General features: G+C 47.4%; 1 protein-coding gene and 1 long non-coding RNA gene across 5 annotated transcripts in view; one reads left to right on the top strand and one right to left on the bottom strand.

The window, feature by feature from the left end:
- Nucleotides 1-15,471, bottom strand: part of CEP350 (centrosomal protein 350) — a 159,080-nt gene extending 143,609 nt beyond the window's left edge. For 3 of the 4 annotated variants that reach the window (XM_008263850.5, XM_008263852.5, XM_089299463.1), the window contains exon 1: nt 15,076-15,471. The gene's annotated coding sequence lies outside the window, so the exon portion shown is untranslated. Of the gene's footprint in view, nt 1-700; nt 868-15,075 lie in introns of those variants that run through there. The other variant, XM_051858261.3, reaches the window with a different exon arrangement.
- LOC138850471 (uncharacterized) overlaps nt 15,463-24,649 on the top strand; it is a 34,549-nt gene continuing 25,362 nt past the window's right edge. Inside the window, exon 1 of the long non-coding RNA XR_016210352.1 lies at nt 15,463-15,582. This is a non-coding gene — a long non-coding RNA (uncharacterized LOC138850471). The remainder of the gene's footprint in view (nt 15,583-24,649) is intronic.

The following is a 24,649-nucleotide window of genomic DNA, read 5'->3' as shown; positions in this document are numbered from 1 at the left end:
TACATGTAAAAGTAAGGCAATAAGATATTTTTAATAGCTTTTAATATTTTTAAAATATTTAATAGGAATAATCCCTGGTTTTCCAATCCACTATTATAGTCTCACTTAAGAAAATTTGTTTAAAATTAGGGAAATATTTATATTCACACACTGAAAAAACAAATCTGGTATATTCTCTTCAAATATTAGTAGTTTATTTTCCCCCTTTCTCATTCACCAATTTCCTTTTAACATTTTTCCCATTCACTTATTTTCTGTTTTCCACATAAAATCTCTTATCTGACTTCCTCTCTGCCCTTCCTCACTTTAATTTTTGTTTTTAAAATATACTCTTCAAATCTGTACTGTACATCTTTACGACTACCTGCTCAAAAAAAAAAAAAACAAGACTAAGTTTGATTTTCCGTTACTCACGTTTCTGTATCTAAAAAAGGTGGTACCTCTATGAATAAAACTACAACATAATAAAATTTCTCTCAAGACCCAAAACCTCCATCACACTGGAAATTCTGAACATGTGAATATACATTGACTGAAATATAGCATACCTAGTTTCTTTTAAAAAAGAATGTTAGGACACATGCTGCAAACTGGTATTGAAGACAATATGCAAACTATTTACCTTTGGAGGCCAGTGGGCCGCCATTGTGGCCTACCAGGTTAAGCACCTGCCTGTGACTCTGGCATCGCATATAGGTACCTGTTCGAGACCCAGCTGCTCCACTTCCAAACCAGCTTCCCACTAATGCCCCTGGGAAAGCAGCTGAAGATGGCTCAAGTGCTTGGGCCCCTGCACCCACATGGGAGACCTGAGGAAGTTCCAGGCTTCTGGCTTCAGTCTGGCCCAGCCCCAGCCTTTGCAGTCATCTGGGGAGTAAACCAGTGAATAGAAGATCAATCAATCTCTTTGTCTTTTCTCCTCTCTCTGTAACTCTACATTTCATGTAAATTAAAAAATAAATAAATAGGCCGGCGCCGCGGCTCAATAGGCTAATCCTCTGCCTGCAGCGTCAGCACAGCGGGTTCTAGTCCGGGTCGGGGTGCCGGATTCTGTCCCAGTTGCTCCTCTTCCAGTCCAGCTCTCTGCTGTGGCCAGGGAGGGCAGTGGAGGATGGCCCAAGTCCTTGGGCCCTGCACCCGCATGGGAGACCAGGAGAAGCACCTGGCTCCTGCCTTCGGATCAGCACAGTGTACCGGCCACAGCAGCCACTGGGGGGTGAACCAACGAAAAAGGAAGACCTTTCTCTCTGTCTCTCTCTCTCACTGTCCACTCTGCCTGTCAAAATAAATAAATAATAAAGATGCTAGTCTGTCAAAATGACCTTCAGTTAGTTATAAATTCATCATATCTACTAATTGTTTAATCCAAGGTAAACACAGACGCAGGAAGTCTCCTTTATATTTAAATGTCTTTTAAATATAGTGCTTCAAAGTTACACTTCCCCACTCCACTTCTACAGCCAGTTTTAACTCTGTTGTAACGACAATGCTCCCAAATAACTCACACATAACGTTCCCAATCATTCCCACGTCAAGTGAGCTTCAGAGCAGCCACACAATGCCTTCCTCCAAGCAGCCGGAAGCAGCTCTGGAAAACCGATCTGAACAACAGGCTAAGGTTAGTTAAGAATGCCCAGGCTCAACTTCCAGGAGATTCTCAATCAGCAGGTCCAAGAAGGACCCTAAAAACTTGTATTTTTAAAGGTCTGCAAGGATTCCAAAATAGTGCCAGATTTGCAATCTACAGCTCTAGAGATTATCTTCAATTCTACTCCCTGAAGCCTAAGTTTCCAAGAAAACTGCTGATTCCATAAAGATGAGCACGAGCGGAGAGAGCTAATCCTATCCAACTATCAGAGAATATTTGTCTTCCGAACCACCAGAATACTGGACAGGAACGTTCCCTTTAAGCCAGAAGCCAAAATTATAGAAACACAAGGGGGATGACCAACAATAATGAAAGCCACTATATGTTTCTTCTATGTAGGCCAAAACCATACTGTTTCCCGCATAATAAAGAAACTATAAGACTAACCCAAGGTCATTCAGCTAGTAACAGAACTACAAATCAAATCTAGATCTCTCTAACCTCTGAAAGCCTTTAATAGTCTTCCCCACAATGCTTTTTAATATTCAAGCTCAGCTACCATCTACAGCATAATCCTCTAGCTTCTCTCCTAATCTCATCATCGCAAGTCACCTTGCCGTCCTACTTCAGATTCTATACTCTTTAAAACCTCTATTCCATTAATGTCAGTGCACTTTCACTTCTCTAGAAAATGCTCCTTTAGCTTATGTGCCTCAACTGTTGTCAAACTCACCCCAAAGGACAGGACTCTCACACACACCCAGAGATAAAGTTTATTATTCTCCCTTCCTTCCTAAACAGCACAGTAAGTCGCTTTAGCCAGCTCCTCAGTCCCCTCGTTGCTGCGTGACAGCATTCTTCCACAGCCAGAGAAAATCAGATCTGTGCCATTCATTCACACTTGCTGAGTGCCAAGTATGCAGTAGGTGCAAGTAAGGCTAAGCAGTGGGGACACAGCAATGAAAAGAACATGGTTCCTGCCCTCAAGGAACCTAAGTGTTGATACTCAAGTATTTCAAATGGAATCAAAATGAGGAAAAATGCAGTTGCTGTGGGAACAGGTAACAAAGAACTCATCTAATCTGGGAAGCAGAGCGGAAAGTTTCATCTGCTAAGACCTGAAGGATGGATAAAGGAATTACTAGGGTCAGCAAAGAACTTGCCAGGGAGCAGCAACAATAAGTGGGAAGGTTCTGAGGCAAGAACACGACATCGTTTGGAAACCAAAATGGCTCATGTGTTCAAGAAGAAAACTGACAGGAAGTGAAGCAGGAAGAGATCAATATAATGCAAGGTATAGGAAGTGATCACATCTGTGTTTCTGTTTTTAAAATGTTATTGATTATTTTATAGAAACAGAGGGAGAGAGAGAGGGAGAGGGAGAGGGAGAGGGAGAGGGAGAGGGAGAGGGAGAGGGAGAGAGAGAGAGAGAAATGGATCTTCCATCCACCACCCAAATGGCTGCAACAGCCAGGTGTGAGTCAGGCCAAAGCCATGAGCCAAGAATTCCACCTGAGTCTCACAAAAGGAAGGCATGGACCCAAATCCCCGAGCCGTCATCTGCTGCCTTCCCAACCCAAGCGCATTAGCAGATAGCTGGATAGGAACTGAAGGAGCCAGGACACAAAGCAGCACTCTGATAGGGGATGCTGGCATTGCAAATAGCATCTTAACCTGCTGCACCACAACACGGGCACCTACATCTGCGTTTGTAAAAGATCGCCCTTTCTTACATCCTTACATTGTTTTCCAAAACCAATAGTACAGTATTCATTACTTTACTATACTTTGTCTCTTTACAATACTGCAACTTTCTTAAAATGTAATACCTTTATCATTCATTTAAGAGACTTAAGAGTGTTATTCCAATATCTGTTTTACAATGAGATGAACTGGCAACTTGTAGAGAAACAACTTGCTTCATGCAGAAGCCAAAGCATATATGAACATTAGCGCTTTGTTCAGACTAAAGTCAAATATGACAAGGAGTAACAGAAACCACATTTGGGGCCGGCGCTGTGGCATAGTGGGCTAGGCCTCCACCTGCTGCGCAGGCATCTCATATGGACACAGGTTCATGTCCTGGCTGCTCCTCTTCAGATCCAGCTCTCTACTCTGGCCTGGGAGAGCAGTGGAAGATGGCTCAAGTGCTTGGGCCCCTCCACCCACATGGGAGACCCAGAAGAAGCTCCTGGCTCCTGGCTTCAGATCTTGAAGTTCAAAAGGTTCTGACAATGGGCTCTTTTCTTTTCTTATTTTTTTTTGTTTTTTTTTTTCCATTTTTTTTAACTTTTATTTAATGAATATAAATTTCCAAAGTACAGAATATTGATTACAATGGCTTCCCCCCCATAACATCCCTCCAACCCGCAACCCTCCCCTTATCCACTCCCTCTCCCCTTCCATTCACATCAAGATTCATTTTCGATTCTCTTTATATACAGAAGATCAGTTTAGCATACATTAAGTAAAGATTTCAACAGTTTGCTTTTGCTCCCACACAGAAACATAAAGTGAAAAATACTGTTGGAGTACTAGTTATAGCATTAAATCTCAATGTACAGCACACTAAGGACAAAGATCCTACATGAGGAGTAAGTGCACAGTGACTCCTGTTGTTGACTTAACAAATTGACACTCTTGTTTATGGCATCAGTAATCACCCTAGGCTCTTGTCATGAGCTGCCAAGGCTATGGAAGCCCCCTGAGTTCACTGACTCTGATCATATTTAGACAAGGCCATGGTCAAAGTGGAAGTTCTCTCCTCCCTTCAGAGAAAGGTACCTCCTTCTTTGATGACCCATTCTTTCCACTGGGATCTCACTCGTAGAGATCTTTCATTTAGGTTTTTTTTTTCCCCCAGAGTGTCTTGGCTTTCCATGCCTGAAATACTCTCATGGGCATTTCAGCCGGATCCGCATGCCTTAAGGGCTGATTATGAGGCCAGAGTGCTGTTTAGGACATTTATCCATTTTAGTATTTTTTTGTTGTTGTTCTAGTACCATTGGTTGAACTCTGTAATTAACACACAATTATTCTTAGGTGTTTAAATTTTAACTGAAAAGTGATCCCTGTTAGGAATTTGGAAAACATTATGTTGAGTGAAATAAGCCAATCCCAAAGGGACAAATACCAGTTGTTCTCCCTGATAGGTGACAACTAACTGAGCACCAAAAAGGAAACCTGTTAAAGTGAAATGGACACTATGAGAAACGGTGACTTGATCAGCCCTCACCCTGACTGTTGATGAACAGCTTAATATGTTATCCCTCTTAGTATTTTTTGTTTGTTTGTTCTACTTAATACTTTTGGTTGAATACTGTAATCAATACACAATTCTTCTTAAGTGCTGAAACTTAACTGAAAAGTGATCGCTGTTAAATATAAGAGTGGGAATAAGAAAGGGAAGAGATGTGCAATTCGGGACATGCTCAAGCTGACTTACCTCAAACAGTAGAGTTAGAAACATACCAGGGGATTCGAATTCAATCCCATCGAGGTGGCATGTACCAATGCCATCTCACTAGTCCCAGTGATCAATTTCTGTTCACAATTGATCGTAATGATAGGACTAAGAACCAAAGGGATCACATAAACAAGAATAGTGTCTGCAAATACTAGCTGATAGAATCAAAAAGGGAGAGAATGATCCAACATGGGAAGTGAGATACACAGCAGACCCATAGAATGGCAAATGTCCTAAACAGCACTCTTTTCTTTTCTAACACTATATTCTCTCACTGGGTGACCTCATCTCCAAAAGCCACCTCATGATGATTCCCAAACACACACTTGAGGGATTCCCTCCCTCAGTCATCCAGATGCAGAAGCCAGAAACACCTACACGAGGAGGCGACTGTGTCTGTAAGGACTTTGTCTGCTCTGAACTTACATAACCATCTACACCACCAGCTCGCAAAGAGTGTTCTAGGACTCTCTGAGGGCTTCTGACACCCTTCCAACATGTCTTTAAAGTCAAAACTATTTCCACAATAAGAAGACAGCATTTGTCTTTTTATTCCCATTTTCTTGTGAGTGTATAATGGAGTTTTCCAAAGGCCATATGACACATGACATATCACAAAAGACTGAATGCAGTAGCAGATGAGAGCTAGATGTCTTCTACTAAGCCACACAAGAAGATTTGGAAAATGTCAAACAGTGTTACTTTTTTGGTTTTTTTTTAAAGAAATACAGTCATTTTCACTTAAAATATTATTTCTTAACATCAAATGTGTATCATTACAAAAATAAGTACATTAAAATGTCTGAATACAGTAAATATCAAGATACGTCCCAGATAAACAAGAGCTCAAGTCCTCAGTAACTCAAGCGTATAAAGTAATATTGATATCAAAAAGTGTGAATGTATTTCTTATACATCTTATTTGGGGTATATAGACAACTACGATATGACTATGAAATAGCCATTCTCAAGAATTTTCTAGCAGCAAACACTCCTTTCAAGTTTATGACAGTGTTCTCATTTCAGGCACATAGCACCATTCTGCTCAGTATTTACTGGGCTTTTACCAAGTGCCAGGCACTAGGTTTAAAAGATGAAAGAAATGATCTTGCTTCGGTTCTTCACAGAAAATCCTTTCCCATCTCTTTCCTACATTTCAGGTCTCTCATATGTATCAGATCCTACATAGTAACAGTCTCTGCCTGAAAGGTTAAGAACAGATAACCCTATGAGTCTTACTATCTATTTTCAAATGGTAAATTTAGTAGGGACCAGACTAGGAAAAACAGAAAATATTCCAAGTCAAATCTATTATTCTAAGTAAATTCCCAGAATAACCAATAGTTCCGTAATACAGAACAGTATATCCGTACAAATGACCTGAGTTTAGCATTAGCTGTTTACACATACAACAAGAGCCTGGGGTTGGGTTTGGCCTCAACAGCTGCGTTCCACTGCAGACTGCCTCTGTACAAGCCCCAGCTCCATTTCTGTTCCAGCTTTCTGCTAATGCAGACCTGGGAGGCAGCAGGTGATGGCTCTAGTAGTCGGGTGCTTTGCCACCCACGGGGGAGACCCAGACTGAGTTCCAGACTCCTAGCTTTGGCATGACCCAGCCCCAGCTGTTCTGGACACTTAGGGAGTGAACCAGTAGATGGGAGTTCTCTGTTCTCTGTCAAATATTTCTTTAGAAAATTTTAAAAACATCAGAAAATAAATAGGTGCTCTGGCATCACTTGAGACACCTGCATCCCATATCAAAGTACCTGGGTTCAAGTCCCACCTCCACTTCCAAGCCACCTTCCTGCCACTGCACACCCTGGGAAGCAGCAGATGATGGCTCAAGTATTTGGGTCCCTGCCACCCACACAGGAGACACAGATGGAGCTCCAGGCTCCAGGCTTTGGCCTGCCTTGGCCGGTGCAGGTATTTAGGAGCAGATGGAAGATTTTTCTGTTTTTCTCTCCCGCACCCCCTTCCAAATAGTATTTTTACTTTAAATAAAACTTTCTTGGGTCCAGTGCTGTGACGCAGTGGGTTAAAGCCCCAGCCTGCAGTGCCAGCATCCCATAAGGGCATCGGTTCGAGTCCCGGCTGCTCCACTTCCATCTAGCTCTCTGCTATGGCCTGGGAAAGCAGTAGAGTATGGCCCAAGTCCTTGGGCCTCTGCACCCACATGGGAGACCCAGAAGAAGCTCCTAGCTCCTGGCTTCGGATCAGCGCAGCTCCAGCCGTTGCAGCCATCTGGGGAGTGAACCAGTAGATGGAAGACCTCTCTCTCTGTCTCTACCTCTCTCTATAACTCTTTCAAATAAATAAAAATAAATCTTTTAAGAAAATAAATAAAACTTTCTTAAAAAAGAAAAAAAATACAAGCCTCAACAACTTTTACAAAAACAAAGCTGACATAGTGCAATTCAGGAAACCCGTAAGAAACTATGTGACATTCAGTACTATCTTGATCCTTGCAGCATAAGAGGCAAAGTGACAGTAACAGAAAACAATGCCCCACACTGACATAAAACAGAGGGAAACTACAGTCTAAAGGTATCAGCAGTCTTAAGGAACACTGTAGCACTGAACAGGATCAGGAATAACCAAAATGGAGAAAGAAAAAAAGAACTAAAAATAAGCCCACACTTCACTTACCCACTACCTAGTTGTCTCCTAGATGAATTTCAAGGAACATACCCCAAAAAAGTATCTTAGTGTCTTCAAACCAGGGTTATTTTTTGCCTTAAGGTGTAAAACAGCTTCCCTGATACACACAAAACTGTTACTGCTGGCTAACTCCGAGGAGGGAGAGTGAGTGTCTAGGATAGGAACCATTTTTTTCAGTGTATATGTTTCTGAATTTTGAAAAAGCAGATGTGCTCCACTTTTTTAAGGGAAAAAATAATGGAAAAGAGCCAGATTTAAACCCAGCACATGGCACATGGGCATCCTGTCACATCAACTACTAGCCTGCCTCCCCATCCCACTCTAGTGTTTTGCTTTTTTAAAAGATGTATTTATTTATTGAAAATCAGAGTCACAGAAAAAGGGGGGGAGAGAGAGAGTGAGCAAGCTACCTTCTATCTGCTGGTTCACTCCGCAGATGTCTACAACAGCCAGTGCTAGGCCAGGCTGAAGCCAGAAGCCAGGTACTCCATCTGGGTCTTCCACGTGGCTGGCAGGAGCCCAGACATTTGAGCCATCCTCTGCTGCTTTTTCCAGCTGTGCAAGCAGGCAGCTGGAGCAGCCAGGACATGAACCAGCACCCATATGGGGTGCTGGCATCACGGGAGGCGGCTTTATCTGCTATACCGCAATGCCGGCTGCCAGCCTCAAAGCTCAAAGCCTGGCTTTCTTTCTTTCTTTCTTTTTTCTTTTTTTTTTTGACAGGCAGAGTGGACTGTGAGAGAAAGAGACAGAGAGAAAGGTCTTCCTTTGCCGTTGGTTCACCCTCCAATGGCTGCTGCGGCCGGCGCGCTGCAGCAGGTCCACCGCGCTGATCTGAAGGCAGGAGCCAGGTGCTTCTCCTGGTCTCCCATGGGGTGCAGGGCCCAAGCACTTGGGCCATCCTCCACTGCACTCCCAGGCCACAGCAGAGGGCTGGCCTGGAAGAGGGGCAACCGGGACAGAATCCGGCGCCCTGACTGGGACTAGAACCCGGGGTGCCGGCGCCGCAGGCAGAGAATTAGCCTAGTGAGACGCGGCGCCAGCCAAAGCCTGGCTTTCTGAAGACACAGTGTCATGGAAATAATCACAGCACAATCTCATATGTGCTACCTCAATTCCACAGATATCACACAGCCGTCAAACATCACCATGCTTCCCTTGAAATCCTCGAAATCTCCCAGTGTCCAGGTGAATTCGCTACACCACTGCATGGTAGCTGAGTCCAAGTTCGAGAGGCCTGGGTTTAAGAAACACTGCTCTGAGGCAGGAGTTTGGTGCAGCAGTTAAGCCTCTGCTCAGAACGTCTGCACTCCAGACCAGAGTGCCCTGAGTTTGAGTTCTGGGTCCCCTTGCCATCCCAGCTTCCTGCTAATGTGCACCCTGGAGGGCAGCAGTGACGATGACCCAGGTACGGGATCTCTGTCACCCACATGGGAGACCCAGATTTTCTTGGCTCCTGGCTTTAACTTGTCCAGCAACAGCTGTTGTGAGCATCTGGGGAATGAACCAGAAATGGGAGATCTGTCTCCCTGCATTTCAAATAAATAATTTAGTTTCTTAAATTATGGGCTCAAAAAAATAAAAAAGGAAAACAAAACAAATAAACACTAATTTAGCCTATGGGCTTACTTTGTCAATTAAGAAATAAAACTTAGGGCCCGGCACTGTGGCATAGAGGGTAAAGCCACTGCCTGCAGTGCCGACATCCAATATGGGTGCTGGTTCGAGTCCCAGCTGCTCCACTTCAGGTCCAGTTCCTGCTAATGCACTTGAGAAAGCATCAGAGGACGGCCCAAGTCCCTGGGCCCCTGCACCCATGTGGGAGACCCAGAAGAAGCTCCTGGCTCCTGATTGGCCCAGCTCCTGCAGTTGCGGCCACTTGGGGAGTGAACCAGCAGAGGAAGACCTCTCTCTGCCTCTGCCTCACTGTAACTCTGCCTTTCAAGTAAATAATATTTTTTTTAAAAAGGAAATAAAAGTCATAAATCTATTAAAAATACATATTATTAAAACTTCCATCAACAAGTGTTGAAACAGGACCTAATCATGTAATATTCTCTTAATGAAATTTGTAGATCATTTATTATTATTATTATTTGAAAGACAGAGTTACAGAGATAGATACAGAGAGAGAGAGAGAGAGAGAGAGAAGTCTTTCATAAGCAGGTTCACTCCCCCAAATGGCTGTAATGGCTGGAGCCGAGCCAATCTGAAGCCAGGAGCCAGAAGCTTCTTCCAGGTCTTCCACATGGTGCAGGGGCCCAACATTTGGGCCATCTGTTGCTGCTTTCCCAGGTGCATTAGCGGGGAGCTGGATCATACGTGGAGCAGCCAGAACTAAAATCAGCGCCCATATGGGATGCCAGCACTGCACCTGGGCTTTAACTGGTTGAGCCGCAGCACCAGTTCCAAAATCTGTAGATCTTGAAAAAAATAGACTCAAAAATATATTTTTAAAAAGATTTATTTAAGGGCCAGCATTGTGGCACAGCGGGTAAAGCCAACACCTGTGACATCTGAGTCCCATGTGGGAACCGATTCACGTCCCAAACACCTGCATCATCATCTGCTGCCTTCTCAGGCACGTTGGCAGAAAGCTGCACTGGAAGCCGAACAGCCAAGACTCGAACCAGCAGCAGCTTAACCTGCACCAACTCCACTGCTCCCCCTCCCAAGAAATACACGTGGGGCCAGGCGCCTGGCACAGCATTTAAGACGCTGCTTTGATACCTCCTAGATTCAATTCCACCTCTGCTTCTGCTCAAGCTTCCTGCGAGTGCCCCTGAGAGGCAGCAGATAATGGCTCAAGGGTCCCTGCTGCCCACATGGGAGATTCAGAGAGTTCCAGGTCCTTGACTCCAGCTGGTCCAGTGCCAGCTGCTGCAGGCGTTTGGGGAATGAACCAGCAGATGGAAGATCTCCCCCTCTGTCTCTCCCTCTCTCTCTCTCTTTTTTCTTTTTTTTTTTTTTTTTGACAGGCAGAGTGGATAGTGAGAGAGACAGAGAGAAAGGTCTTCCTTTTGCCGTTGGTTCACCCTCCAATGGCCACCATGGCTGGTGCACCGCGCTGATCCAAAGGCAGGAGCCAGGTGCTTCTCCTGGTCTCTCATGGGGTGCAGGGCCCAAGGACTTGGGCCATCCTCCACTGACTTCCTGGGCCACAGCAGAGAGCTGGCCTGGAAGAGGAGCAACCGGGACAGAATCCGGCGCTCCGACTGGGACTAGAACCCGGTGTGCCGGTGCCGCAAGGCGGAGGATTAGCCTAGTGAGCCGCGGCGCCGCCCTCCCTCTAATTCTGACTTTCAAATAAATAAATATTTTTTAAAAGATCCTGAAACCTACTAAAAACTTTTTAGTGGCTCACAGCATATAATTTTAAAATTTTTCATTTTTGCATTATATAATTGAATATATAATTCTTCAACAACATAATGAAAATGTCCATTAGTAAGGGAATAGTTATACATTTATTCTCATGCTATGTTAAAACTTACTTATGTAAGAGTTAAAAACTAAATTACTCCATTAAAGAACAGGTATACTTTTTTCTTAACAATGAAATCAACTAATGACTTTTTTTTAAGATTTATTTATTGATTTGAAAGGCAGAGGGAAAGAGAGAGAGAGGTCTTCCATCCACTGGTTCACTCCCCAGATGGCAGCAATGGCTGGAGCTGTGTCAATCCAAAGCCAGGAGCTCCTTCCAGGTCTCCCACGCAGGTGCAGGGGCCCAAGGACTTGGGCCATCTTCTACTGCTTTCCTAGGCCATAGCAGAGAGCTGGATCAGAAGTGGAGCGCCCACATGGGATGCCGGCACTGCAACCGGCAGCTTCACCCACTAAGCCACAGTGCCGGCGCCTAATTTTTTTTCTAAAAGATATATTCACTGGGGCCTGCACCATGGCTCGGCTGTGGCCCGAAAGTGCAGTGGAGGATGGCCCAAGTGCTTGGGTCCTGCACCCGCATGGGAGACCAGGAGGAAGCACCTGGCTCCTGGCTTTGGATCGACGCAGTGCCACCCGTAGCAGCCATTTGGGGGAGCGGGGGGTGAACCAACGGAAGGAAGAACTTTCTCTCACTGCTAACTCTGTCCAAAAAAAAAAAAAAAAAAAAAAAAAGGATGTATTCATTTACCTGAGAGTCACATAGGGAGGGAGAGAGAGAGAGAGAAAGAGAGAGAGATCCAGAAAGAGATCTCCCATCTGCTGGGGTTCACTCCCTAGGTGGCTGCAACTGGTGGGGCTGGGCCAGGCCAAAGCCAGGAGTCAGGGGATTCATCCAGGTCTCCCACATGGGTGCAGGGATCTTCCACTACTTTCCCCATGCCATTAGCAGGAGCTGGATGGGAAGTGGAGCAGCCAGGGCTCGAACAAGCACCCACATGGGATGCTGGCATCCCAGGTAGCAGCTTGATCCACTATGCCACAACCCAGGCCCCAAATACATATTTTTTAAATTTTGATACATAATGTCAAATTGTCTCAGAAGGTTGTACTACCTAGAGCAATCTATAGTCTCAATGAGAGAGGAGAGGAGATTCTAAGATCATGCAAAGAGGTTAGTTTTCAGTTTTTAATTAATACTGGTACAAAACAGACGGCCAGGCTGATCACAATTCCCCTCTGATCTGATCAGACACAGTAAACAAATGTAGACTTAGCAGGTGCATAGTGGGTTCTTCCAAGATGGGTAAGATCCCTATAGGATCCTCTGTTTTCTAATGCAAAAAATGTGCGTATTGATCTTTAAGATTTAAAACTCCCAATGCTGTGATTCAGACGTGACTCAGGCATCAGGAACCTGTAATCACAGCTCTGGTGTGACAGGCTAGGGCCTTAGCTTCTATTTTCTCTGAAGCACAGCACCTACTGCCAGGGCACCTGGGCAAGTCATCAAAACAGTCAGTAAAATGTTCAAGACCCACCTGCGGCTCATTCTCAGTGGCTCTGTAAGCCCAGGCTAACATTCCCCTGCCACCTAGCAAATTTAAACATACCTCCCCAGAGCACGTTCCTAAGAAGAGCTGAGATGTGCCCAGGAACCAGGAACCAGATTTTGCTTTATTTGTAAAATATTGTCCTGGGGCCACACTTCATTCAATTTATTTGACTGATAATGTGCTGACTGTCTTACTACATGCTGGACACTGGGTGCACAGCAGTGAACAGTCGTCATGGAATTTACACAGCAGACGAGAAAGGCATATAACAACCCCAAATACCCGAGAGGGTGTAAAACTACACTTACGGCAACAATGAACAAGCATCAGCACAGAAAAAAACATGATGCAAGCTTTTAATTTTTTTGTTTTGTTTATTTTTTTTTACTATCTGTGCCACTAAAAATTGTTTGACATGAGAAAAGGCAGTAAACTACTTCACAACTTGTGCCACACTGCAAACTGACAATGCCAACTGCAGACAGCTTTGTAATTCATCAGTTTTCTCTACAACAACATTTATCAAGAAGTTACTTCTCAGTTATGCTATTGATCATGTGGCTTAAATATCTGTTTTACATAACCAAGAATATAAATGATTTGAAGAATCAAAAATGACAGAACTGAACAGCTGAACAAAATGAAAGACAATAAATCAAATATAATTTCTTAAGAACCTTGTTCAGGCAAAAAGTACATATAGGAGACAGTGATCCATTATAACAATTTCATGACTTGTTAATAATTAACAAAATATTACAAAACCATTGTTTTTTAAAGAACTGACAATCATCAACACAAGGAGCAAATGGCATGTGAAAAGGAACAAAAATAGAATGCTTTTATATTTAAAAATAAGATCAAGTGACAGAAGAATCTATATTAATATTTAATTTAAAATAAAACTAATCCTAGGTTATCTGCAGAAATTAAAGTAGCAGTCAAGTAAGTAAATGAACTTCGCTGTTGGTTTGCACAACTGCAACATAAAAGATAATTTGCATATCTACCTCAGGAGACTGCTGTGAAGACAAAATAAAATAATGTATATGGAAGCACACGAAAAGGTGATGTCAGCTATTCCAGAAAACGGTTTTTTATTTTGCTCTCGCTATAATTTATAGCAATTTAACAAGAATGGCTATCATGCAGGAGCCACATCTCTGTCGTTGTGCCCATATGACAGAAGCGATACAAAATGGGCCAAGACTCAGGGGCGGAAAAGAGTTCAAAACTTTATGATTCATGAATTGATGACTCCGCAGAAGGCTGATTGCTCAAGTATCAGCCTTCTTACGTAGCTCAACACACCAACACAGCTCAGAAACTCGGGGGAACTCACACATGCATCTCCAAACGCACTAAGCTCTGCTCCTCCGGGAAGGCGGGATACACATGGACATATCCACACATACAATGTATTCTAGCGCAACCTTCACTTTCTGATCAAAGTATCTTCCATCTAACGCGACCACAGCTCAGTAGCTCGGCTTTATTTCATTACACTGGCCATCAACTCAGCGCACCAAAACCAGTTACAAGCCCATGAGTTGGAAGTAACTTCCAGCACAGGTCTAAGAGCTGATCCCCCAAGGTCAGGATCGCCGGTCGTCAGCAGCACCCGGCCTTGCTTAAACACAGTATTTCCAATAAATTTAAAAAATGAAGGGCAGCTTCTGGACTCGCATCACTGCTTCCACAAAACCATTCGGCTCGGTACCAGGTCTGCCCTCCCTTTAAACACAGGGCGGGAGGCGCGGCTCGCATGGCAACGCCAACGACTTCTCACAACAAGACCCAGGGGGAGTGCAGGGGTCGCCACCCCATCACCTGCGCTCTCCCCAGAGCACCCCATCAACACCTGCCCCTACGGGCAACTTCCCAGCTGCAAAACCGAAACCCAGGCCCCTGCCAACCCACGCCTGCGACACTAAGCACCCCTGAGCGCACTGGGCTGCGTCTAATTCAATCCTGCCAACTTCCCTGCACAGCGCACGGCCCGTTCGCTCTCCCCCCCCCCCCCCAAGCCATCCCGGCACCTCAAAGTTTTCCCTACGCCGTACTTGGCCTTGCCGACCTCACCGAGAGGGAACCGAGACCGGTCAGCGCCGCCACCGCGGCCAGTCCCCAGGAATCTCCCCAAATCTCCGAGACGCAGGCGGGACACCTCTCCGCGGACCAGAGGGCAGCCGGACCGCGCCTCTCTGCAGCCGCGCGGGCAGGTAGGGACCCGGGACCCGGGGGTCAGGACGACCCTCGCCCGCAAGCCCCGGGCCTCCGGGAGAGTCACCCGGGGGCCCGCCCTGCGCGCCCGGCCGGGGCTCCCCGCGCCGCGCCCCGCCTCCGGGGGGACCCGGGACCGCGGACAGAGGCTGCCGAGACCGAGCGGGCGCCCTGCGCCAGGTCCTCCCGCGGCTCACCTGAGAGTGTCGCCTCCGCCCTCGGCTCCCACGGTGCATCCCGCGGGGCCTGGCGGAGGGTGCGGTGACGCCGCCCCGACCGGCCCCAGGGCTGCCCGGCCTGTGGCCTCCCCGCTCCGGGGACGCACCGAGTGCCCGCCTCGCACCGGCCCCCGGGCTCCGCCGGTCAGCAGGGCAGGAAGGCGAGGCGGAGGGCGGCCTCCCTGCCCCCGCGGCGAGCCAGCCCCTGAGCTGCGGCGCTCTGCAGTTCCCGCTGGCGCAGCGCTGGCCCCGCTCCCCCCTCCGCCCGGGAGTCACTTCGGCAGCGGCGGCCCAGTCGCCATTACAGCCCAACAACTGACACGGAGGAGGAGCGGCGCCGGCAGCGGCGGCGGTGGCGGCGGCGCGAGGCAGGGCGGGAGCAGTCGCGGCCCAGGCAAGCCTCGCGAGAACTGTCCCGAGTCGGCTCCTCAGGAATGCAACCTTCGACGGCGGCCACGTTTAGTGTGGCCAGAAGGCGGGCGCGAGGTGAGAGGACGAGGGGCGGGGACTCGCGAGGCGGCCATGTTTGGTGTGGCGAGGTTTGAGCCTTGCGGGACTCGGGAGGAGCCAAAATCTATCCGCAGAGGAGACCCCCCACCCCCACCCCGCTAATTGGGCCTTCTGGCTGCGCAGTTCACCCCGGGCGGGCGGAGGAGGCCGACTGGGGATTTGACAGGGATGAACTCTGAAGTCTGCCTCGGAGAGTTGACGGGGCTTCGTCCCTCGCCGTCCGGATAAATCGCACACCCCAGTCGGCTTCGGGGTCATTGCAGCTCTGCGGCGCTGCATGCAGTTAGCGCTGCTGTCTGTGACGCTTTGATCGCCGGGGTTCCAGGGCCCTGGCTAACGGCGTAAGAGGAGAGCAAGGAGAACGGAGTCCCCCCTCGTCGGCATTGGCCTTGAGAAACCCTCAGGGGTCGGCGCCGTTTCTGGGATGTGTGTCCACACGTCCCCGGTCTGTGCGTGGGGAACTCCGTCCCCTGTCGGAGACATCTCTCTGCAAATGACGCCGAACTGGCCCCTGTCTGTAGGGCCCGAGTGGGAGCTGAGTGGGGAGGCACAGCAGTCCCACGCACGTGTGCAACGTGTAGTGTGTCCCGGGGGAAGACAGGAAATAGGGAGATCCCAAGCCCTCCGCGTGGTAGCCAGAAACATCACCTAAGGAAAGTGCTATTTGAATTTTCCCATCTTTGAGGTATCAAGCAGTGGAGATGTTTTTCATGGTGTTTTCCTGAATGTGTACAACCACTTTATTCAGTAGACTCACTTTTAAAAAAATAAGAAATGGGTTCTAATGAAGTAATCTGTCCAACACTATACCATGACTAAAGTTTACCATTTTGTCTCTCTGCATTCCTACAAAGCCAGCTCTTCTTCCTGGCCCCTGCCTTTTTTTTTTTTTTTTTTTTTTTTTGGACAGGCAGAGTGGACAGTGAGAGAGAGAGACAGAGAGAAAGGTCTTCCTTTTGCCGTTGGTTCACCCTCCAATGGCCGCCACGGCCGGCGCACCACGCTGATCCGAAGCCAGAAGCCAGGTGCTTCTCCTGGTCTCCCATGGGGTGCAGGGCCCAAGCACTTGGGCCATCCTCCACTGCACTCCCTAGCCACAGCAGAGAGCTGGCCTGGAAGAGGGGCAACCGGGACAGAATCCGGCGCCCCGACCGGGACTAGAACCCAGTGTGCCGGCGCCGCAAGGCGGAGGATTAGCCTAGTGAGCCACGGCACCGGCCCCTGGCCCCTGCATTTCTATTGCTGGCCATTGAGAACCAAGAGGCTCAAAAGTTCAGAAATGTTATATACTTCTTTTTTTTTTTTAATTAATTAATTTATTTGAAAGGCAGAGTTACAGAGAGGTAGAGGCAGAGAGAGAGAGAGAAGTCTTCCATCCGCTGGTTCACTCCCCAGACAGCCGCAATGGCCAGAGCTAGGCCAATCCAAAGCCAGGAGCCAGGAGCTTCTTTCAGGTCTCCCACGCAGGTGCAGGGCCCAAGGACTTGAGCCATCTTCTACTGCTTTCCCAGGTCATAGCAGAGAGCTGGATCGGAAGTGGAGAAGCCGGGACTGGAACCGGCACCCATATGGGATGCCAGCACCGCAGGCAGCTGGTGGCTTTACCTGCTGTGCCACAGCGGCGGCCCTATACCTCTTTGTGTGCTTGCCTTTGTCCTGCGATTACAAGGTCTCTAAATACCATCACTGTAGAGTTCAAGGTCTCTAAATGCCATCAGTGTAGAGTTCTTGTATATCCTCCCCTTTTGTTCACTTGCACCACTGCTTCTAACTCAGCCATTTCACTCCCACTGACCCAATGATTTCATAGAATTCCCAGACTCCAGCTTGAGTGTTGTCCCTGCCCTATCTCAACCTGCCAAGTTAAATAAAAACTTCTCACCTCAGCCATCGCGGCTTTTCTCAGTATGGCACCACTCTGTGTTTCCATCTCCCTGAAGCAGGGCAGTAACAGGCAGGAAAGCAGTGGTGTGATGTCGGGAAGAATCTGATGCACATCTTGGCTCTGGCACTCACCTACCCTGTGACCTCTCAGGAACGTCCATCTTATTGTCTGCAAAGCAAAGCTCGTGACAGCTGCCTTGTCAGGTCGTCTTAGGATTGTACATAACCCCTATCAGGGCAGGTGTTTGGCCTGGCAGTTAAGATACCTGTTAGTGCACCTGCATCCATTTTTGGAGTGCCTGGGTTCTCTTCCCCTGGCTCCTGACCCTGACTCCAGCTTCCTGTTAATGCTGACCCTGGGAGGCAGCAGCAATGACTCAAGTAATTGGGTCCTTGCCACACACGTGGGAGCCTTGTGCATGACCCCAGTGCAGTTTTTGCCACAGTCTTTAAGTACCAGCCCAGAGACTACCTGCTACAGAAAAATGGCACCATGGCTCACATTTCGCAGGCACTTTCCCGCCCTTGAACTCCATAAGGCTGTGCGTCTCCCTTAGGGCCCTGTCTACCATGGATAGTCTGCGTTACCTTACACATCATCATCGTGCTAGATTGTAAAGCCCTTTGTCTCCTTATACTGGACTAAGCACGTGAACTCTGGAGTCAAACAGGACTGGGTTTGAAGCCTAGCTAGAAACTTACCAGCCACACTGCTTAGGTCAAGTTACTTGACCTCTGTGCCTCCGTGTTTGTGTCTATACACTGGAGATTGCAATGCAAGTTATCTTATAGAGCTCTATGAGGATTAAAAGGAATAAAACACGGAAAGGCACGTAACTGATGTTGAGAAATGTTGGTGATTGGGGTAGGCGTTTGGCACAGTAGTTAAGGTGGCACTCGGGACTCCCGCGCCCTGTATCAGAACGTGAGATTCAAGTTCTGACTCCTTTACTTCTCATGCAGCTACCAGGGAGGCAGCAGGGGGTGGTTCAAGTGCGTGGGCCCCTCCCTGACATGCGAGACCTGGACTGTGTTCCAGGCTGCTAGCTTGGGTGTGGCGCTGCCCTGGCTCCTGTAGGCATTTGGGAAGTGGATCAGTAGATGGAGGCTCTCTTGCTGCATGTGTGTCTCTGTTTCTGTGTCTGTCTCTCTCCCCCCAACCCTTTTCTCTGCCTTTCAAATAAAATTAAAATAAATAAATAGGGGCTGTCACTGTGGCGCAGCGGGTAAAGCCACTGCCTGCAGTGCTGGCATCCCACGTGGACGCCAGTTCAAGTCCCAGCTGCTCCACTTCCGATCCAGCTCTCTGCTATGGCCTGGGAAAGCAGTGGAGGATGGCTCAAGTCCTTGGGCCCCTGCATCCACGTGGGAGACCTGGAAGAAGCTGCAGGTTCCTGGCTTCAGATTGGTCCAGCTCCAGCTGTTGCTGCCATTAGGGAGTGAACTAGAGGATAGAAGACCTCTCTCTCTCTCTCTCTTTAACTCTGCCTTTCAAATAATAAATAAATAAAAATCAATGTTTAAAAAAGAAATACTGGTTATTTTTAACAAGTTGAATCAGTGTCTTACATAGGCACTCAATTTTTATTGCATTAAATTGAATATTTGTTAATTTAGCCAAATTTTGAGTGAATAGTCATTTTTTTTTCTCCTGGGAATGTGAAATTTGATATTGATCTCTAGACAACATGTTGAGAAATAGTGGCGAGATAGCCTATGATAATATAATGGTGTCATTCTTTTTTTTTTTTTTAAGATTTGATTTATTTACTTGAAAGGCAGAGTTAAAGAGAGATAGAGGTAGAGGTAGAGGTAGGGGTAGGGGTAGGGGTAGGGGTAGAGATATAGAGATATAGAGATATAGAGATGAGAGAGAGAGAGAAAGGTTTTCTATCTGCTGGTTCACTCCCCAAATGGCTACAATGGCCAGATCTAAGCCGATCCAAAGCCAGCAGCCTCTTCTGGGTCTCCCACACAGGTGCAAGGGCCCAAGTACTTGGGCCAACTACTACTGCTTTCCCAGGCCATCGCAGAGAGCTGGCTCAGAAGTGGAGCAGCGGGGCCAGTGCCGTGTCTCACTTGGTAATCCTGCACCTGAGGCGCCAGCATCCCATATGGGCACCAGATTCTGTCCTGGTTGCTCCTCTTCCAGGCCAGCTCTCTGCTGTGGCCCGGGAAGGCAGTGGAGGATGGCCCAAGTGCTTGGGCCCTGCACCCCATGGGAGACCAGGAGAAGCACCTGGCTCCTGCCTTCGGATCAGCACAGCGCCAGCCGTAGCAGCCACTTGGGGAGTGAACCAACAGAAGGAAGACCTTTCTCTCTATCTTTCTCTCATTGTCTATAACTCTACCTGTCAAATAAATTTAAAAAAAGAAGAAGAAGAAGAAGTGGAGCAGCTGGGACTCAAACTGGCACCCATATGGATGCTGGCACTGAAGGCCACGGCTTTACAGCCTATGGCACAGCGCCATCCCCATTCACTATTTGTTGTTAACCGAATACAGTTATATGTCAGGGTTCATTAGAAATAGTCCTAATGAAATGTCAAGACTGAGTGGCAAACCTACTCTGTAATCTTGTCCCTCACCTTTCAGTCAGAGCCCCAGCTGTCTGCCAGTCTAACTGTGCACACACCAAAGTTAAGGATGGCTTTAGTTGTTACTTTTTTTTTTAGACTCAGTGTTTGTGTTTAGTTTTGAAATTTTCTAGGGGATTTGGTATTCTGATGGTCAGAATTGCAGAAAAAGTAAAATTGATCAGTAAGAACTTTCTATGACAATAAAATAAAATAGTTGTATAGATAGATGATGATGATAGTATCATTTTGTATGTACTTGTGAATTTGTGTACATGAACACTCAACCAATTAAATGTCTCAAACACAGAGAGGAATTTCTATAAAAGTGGCATTTAACTGTATTTGACTATACAAGGATATTAAAATTGGAATTATCGAGTGAGGTCCTAAGACAAATTGGTAACAGCAACCAAATTAAGTTGTGACAATGGACCCTCAAGATGTACATTATCTTTTTCTAAAAAATTTATTTATTTGAAAGTCAGAGTTACCCAGAGAGAAAAGGGGCAGCAGAGAGAAAGAGAGAGAGGTCTTCCATCCGCTGGTTCACTCCCAAATTGGCAGCAACAGCTGGAGCTGTGCTGCTCTGAAGTCAGGAGCAAGGAGCTTCTTCAGAATCTTCCCACATGGGTGCAGGGACCCAAGGACTTGGGCCATCTTCTACTGCTTTCCCAGGCCACAGCAGAGAGCTAGGTTGGAAGTGGAGCAGCCAGGACTCAAACTGGGGTCCATATGGGATGCGGGCACTGCAGGCGGTGGCTTTACCTGGTATACCACAGTGCCAGCCCCAGGATACACATTTTCAAAGGAGAAATATAAGCCCACTTAAGTGACCTCTGGACCCCTTATGAAAGACCCTTCCACCTGGTCACTGATAGGAAAGAATGGATAAATTCTAGTTTCACAGCACTGAAGATTTCTTCATAGAGGTGAAGCACTGGGTGCAGACGGAGCTGCCGCGTACCCCAAGCTAGCAATTGGGGCTTGCTGGAGACAGCACAGAGAGCTGTTTACCTGCACCAGAATCTGGGAGGTCGAGTAGCCTGGGGCTGACTTCAGGCCTGAAAGGTACAGCAACTGTGGCAGCAGAGTAGAGGACAGTACGAGGGACATTAAGGGTTACTGGAGAATCCAAGGAACCGATTAACTAAAGAATCATTATACCGGCCGGCGCAATAGGCTAATTCTCCGCCTGCGGCGCCGGCACCCCAGGTTCTAGTTCCATTCGGGGTGCTGGATTCTGTCCCAGTTGCCCCTCTTCCAGGCCAGCTCTCTGCTGTGGCCAGGGAGTGCAGTGGAGGATGGCTCAAGTCCTTGGGCCCTGCACCTGCATGGGAGATCAGGAGAAGCACCTGGCTCCTGGCTTCGGAGCAGTGCGCCGGCCGCAGTGGCCATTGAGGGGTGAACCAACGGCAAAAGGAAGACCTTTCTCTCTGTCTCTCTCTCTCACTGTCTACTCTGCCTGTCAAAAAAAAAAATTTTTTTTCATTATACTGGGGCAGTGCTGTGGTGCAGCGGGTTAAAGCCCCGGACTGCAGCGTTGGCTTCCCCTATGGGCACCACTTCAAGTCTTGACTGCTCCACTTCTGATCCAACTCCCTGCTAATGCACCTGGGAAAGCAGTAGAGGATGGCCCAAGTCCTTGGGCCCCTGCACCCACGTGGGAGACCTGAAGAAGCTCCTGGCTTCTGGCTTCGAATCAGCTCAGCTCCGCCCATTGCAGTCATTTGGGGAGTGAACCAGAGGATGGAAGACCTCTCTCTCTCCTCTCTCTCTAACTCTCTACATAACTCTTTCAAATAAATGAAATAAATATTAAAAAAAGAATCATTATACATTGCAAAATCATTCTTGTTGTACAAAGAAGTTCACATGAATAGTACTCTACTATTTGTGTTCAGAAAAAGTGGAGGGGCCGGCGCCGTGGCTCACTTGGTTAATCCTCCGCCTGCGGCGCCGGCATCCCATATGGGCGTCGGGTTCTAGTCCTGGTTGCCCCTCTTCCAGGCCAGCTCTCTGCTGTGGCCCGGGAGGGCAGTGGAGGATGGCCCAAGTACTTGGGCCCTGCACCTGCATGGGAGACCAGAAAGAAGCATCTGGCTCCTGGCTTTGGATCAGCGCACTGCCAGCAGTAGCAGCCATTTGGGGAGTGAACCAACAGAAGGAAGACCTTTCTCTCTGTCTCTCTTTCTCACTGTCTAACTCTATCTGTCAAATAAAAAAAGAAAAGAAAAGGAAAAGTAGAAGTAAAAGTAAAAGTGGCGGGGCTGGCATTGTGGCGTAGCAGGTAAAGCCCCAGTCTGCAGCACGAGCATCCCATGTGGGCACCACTTCAAGTCCTGGCTGCTCGACTTCCCATCCAGCTCCCTGCTGATGCACCTGGGAAGTGCAGTTCTGGGTTCAATCCCCAGCTGCAGCTCTTCTCCTGACTCCGGCTTCCCACTGATGTGGGAGGAGCCATGATTACTCAGTAATCAGCTCCTGCCACTCATATGGGAGACCGGGACTATATTCCTGGCTCCTGGCTCCAGCTCCAGCCCAGAACTGGGCACAGGAGTATTTGAGAAGTGAATCTGAAAATGGGAGTGCCCTGTCTCTCTCTCTCTCTTTCTCACAGGAGCTGGGACAGGCCTAAGCCAGGAGCTGCAGACTCAACCTGGGTCTCTCACATGGGTGGCAGGGACCCAAGTACTCGAGCCATGCACCGTAGGAAGCTGGAGTTGGGAGTGGAGCCAGCACTTTACCCCAGGCACTCACTGGGGTAGGCGTTGTGACACAGCCAGTGAGGCTGCCGCTTGGGACGCCCACATCCCATATTGGCGTACCTGGGCAGGTCCTGGCAGCTCTGCTTCTGATCCAGCTTCCTGCTAGTGCACATCCCAGGAAACACCAATGATGGCTCAAGTCCTTGGGTCCCTGCCACCCCACTGCTGATCTGGATTGAATCCCAGGCTCCTAGCTACTGCCTGGCCTAGCCGTGCCTGTTGCAGGCATTTGGGGGAAGGAACCACTGGATAGATCTATCTCTATCTGTATCTGTATCTGCTGCTCTGCTTTTCAAATAAATAAAAATAAAAGAAGAAACTTTAAAAAAATAAAAACAGGTACTTGGATTTAAATGTGCATATCCCATGTGACAGCATAACCACTGAAATGAGTGTCTGTCCCCAGCAGTGGGAATTTCTTTTTTAAAAATTTATTTATTTAGTTGAAAGTCAGACTTACGCAGAGAGAGAATGAGAGGCAGAGAGAGAGACAGGGAGGTCTTGCATCCACTGATTCACTCCCCAATTGGCTTCAACAGTTGGAGCTGTGCCAATCCAAAGCCAGGAGCCAGGAGCTTCTTCCAGGTCTCCCACGTGGGTGCAGGGGCCCAAGGACTTGGGCCATCTTCCACTGCCTTCCCAGACCATAGCAGAGATCTGGATTGAAAGTGGAGCAGCCAGGACTAGAACCGGCACACACACACGGGATGCTTGCACCACAAGCGGGGGATTAACCTACCGCACCACGGCGCTGGCCCCTGGGTGAGCTTCTATTCTCACACCTCTTTCCTTTTCCATGTTGCCTGTTCCTCACATAAATTTTAAAAATGATATTTTCTTATTTACTTTCATTTTAGCACATTATGTAACACCTAGAAATGCAAACTATAACGAGTAATAATGCCTGCATGTACCCACACTTACTAACACGTCACCAACACAGCTGAAGCTTCCTGTGGTCATCCTGACCATATATGAATCCCCCTCTGCTCCCTCAGATGTGACCACCTTCCTGATTTCAGTGTTTTTTATTCTGTAGCATTTACAAACTCTTCACTACATTTGTAGGCATCCCTAAGTAATCTGTACCAGTTCTGTGAGGTTTTCTTTAACTTACTTTAACTGCTGCTTAGTATCTCATTGTGTGAATATCAGCTTATATATTTTCCTATTGATGAACACATTATTTTCAATTTTTTGCTATAATACACAATGCTTCCATAAAAAATGTTGTTAGTTACTTTCCTTGTGTACCTTGGTTTCTGATAGCTGTGAACTGTTTAATACAGTATATGCTGGGATAAGGAGCTATGTCAGACTATAAATCAACATAGGCCCAAGTACTTGGGCCCTGCACCCCATGGGAGACCAGGAGAAGCACCTGGCTCCTGCCTTCAGATCAGCATGGTGCGCCGGCCACAGTGCGCCAGCCACAATGGCCATTGGAGGGTGAACCAACGGCAAAGGAAGACCTTTCTCTCTATCTCTCTCTCACTGTCCACTCTGCCTGTCAAAAAAAAAAAAAAAAAATCAACATAGCTCTTCCTGCATCAGATAGTCTTGTCTTAGAAAGGTCAGCTAACCGAAGCAGTATGCTTAGTTATGTCATTGATTACATCCTGTACCAGCTCTTCATCTTATTATGGTCCAGTAACAACAAGTTTGAGAATGTGGATTCTGAGTGAAATTGTTGGGTCATAGGCACACCTTGCACTTTATTGCATCTTTCAAAAATACTCTCCAAAGTTGTTGTACCAATTTTTATGGCTATTAGAAGTGAACAAAAATTCCCACTGTTGGGGCTGGCGCTGTGGG

The sequence above is a fragment of the Oryctolagus cuniculus genome, chromosome 7, assembly GCF_051225735.1.
Source record: "Oryctolagus cuniculus isolate XC-2025 breed Fujian yellow rabbit chromosome 7, ASM5122573v1, whole genome shotgun sequence".
NCBI classification, from domain to species: Eukaryota; Metazoa; Chordata; class Mammalia; order Lagomorpha; family Leporidae; genus Oryctolagus; species Oryctolagus cuniculus.
This window is presented reverse-complemented; position numbering and strand designations above follow the sequence as displayed.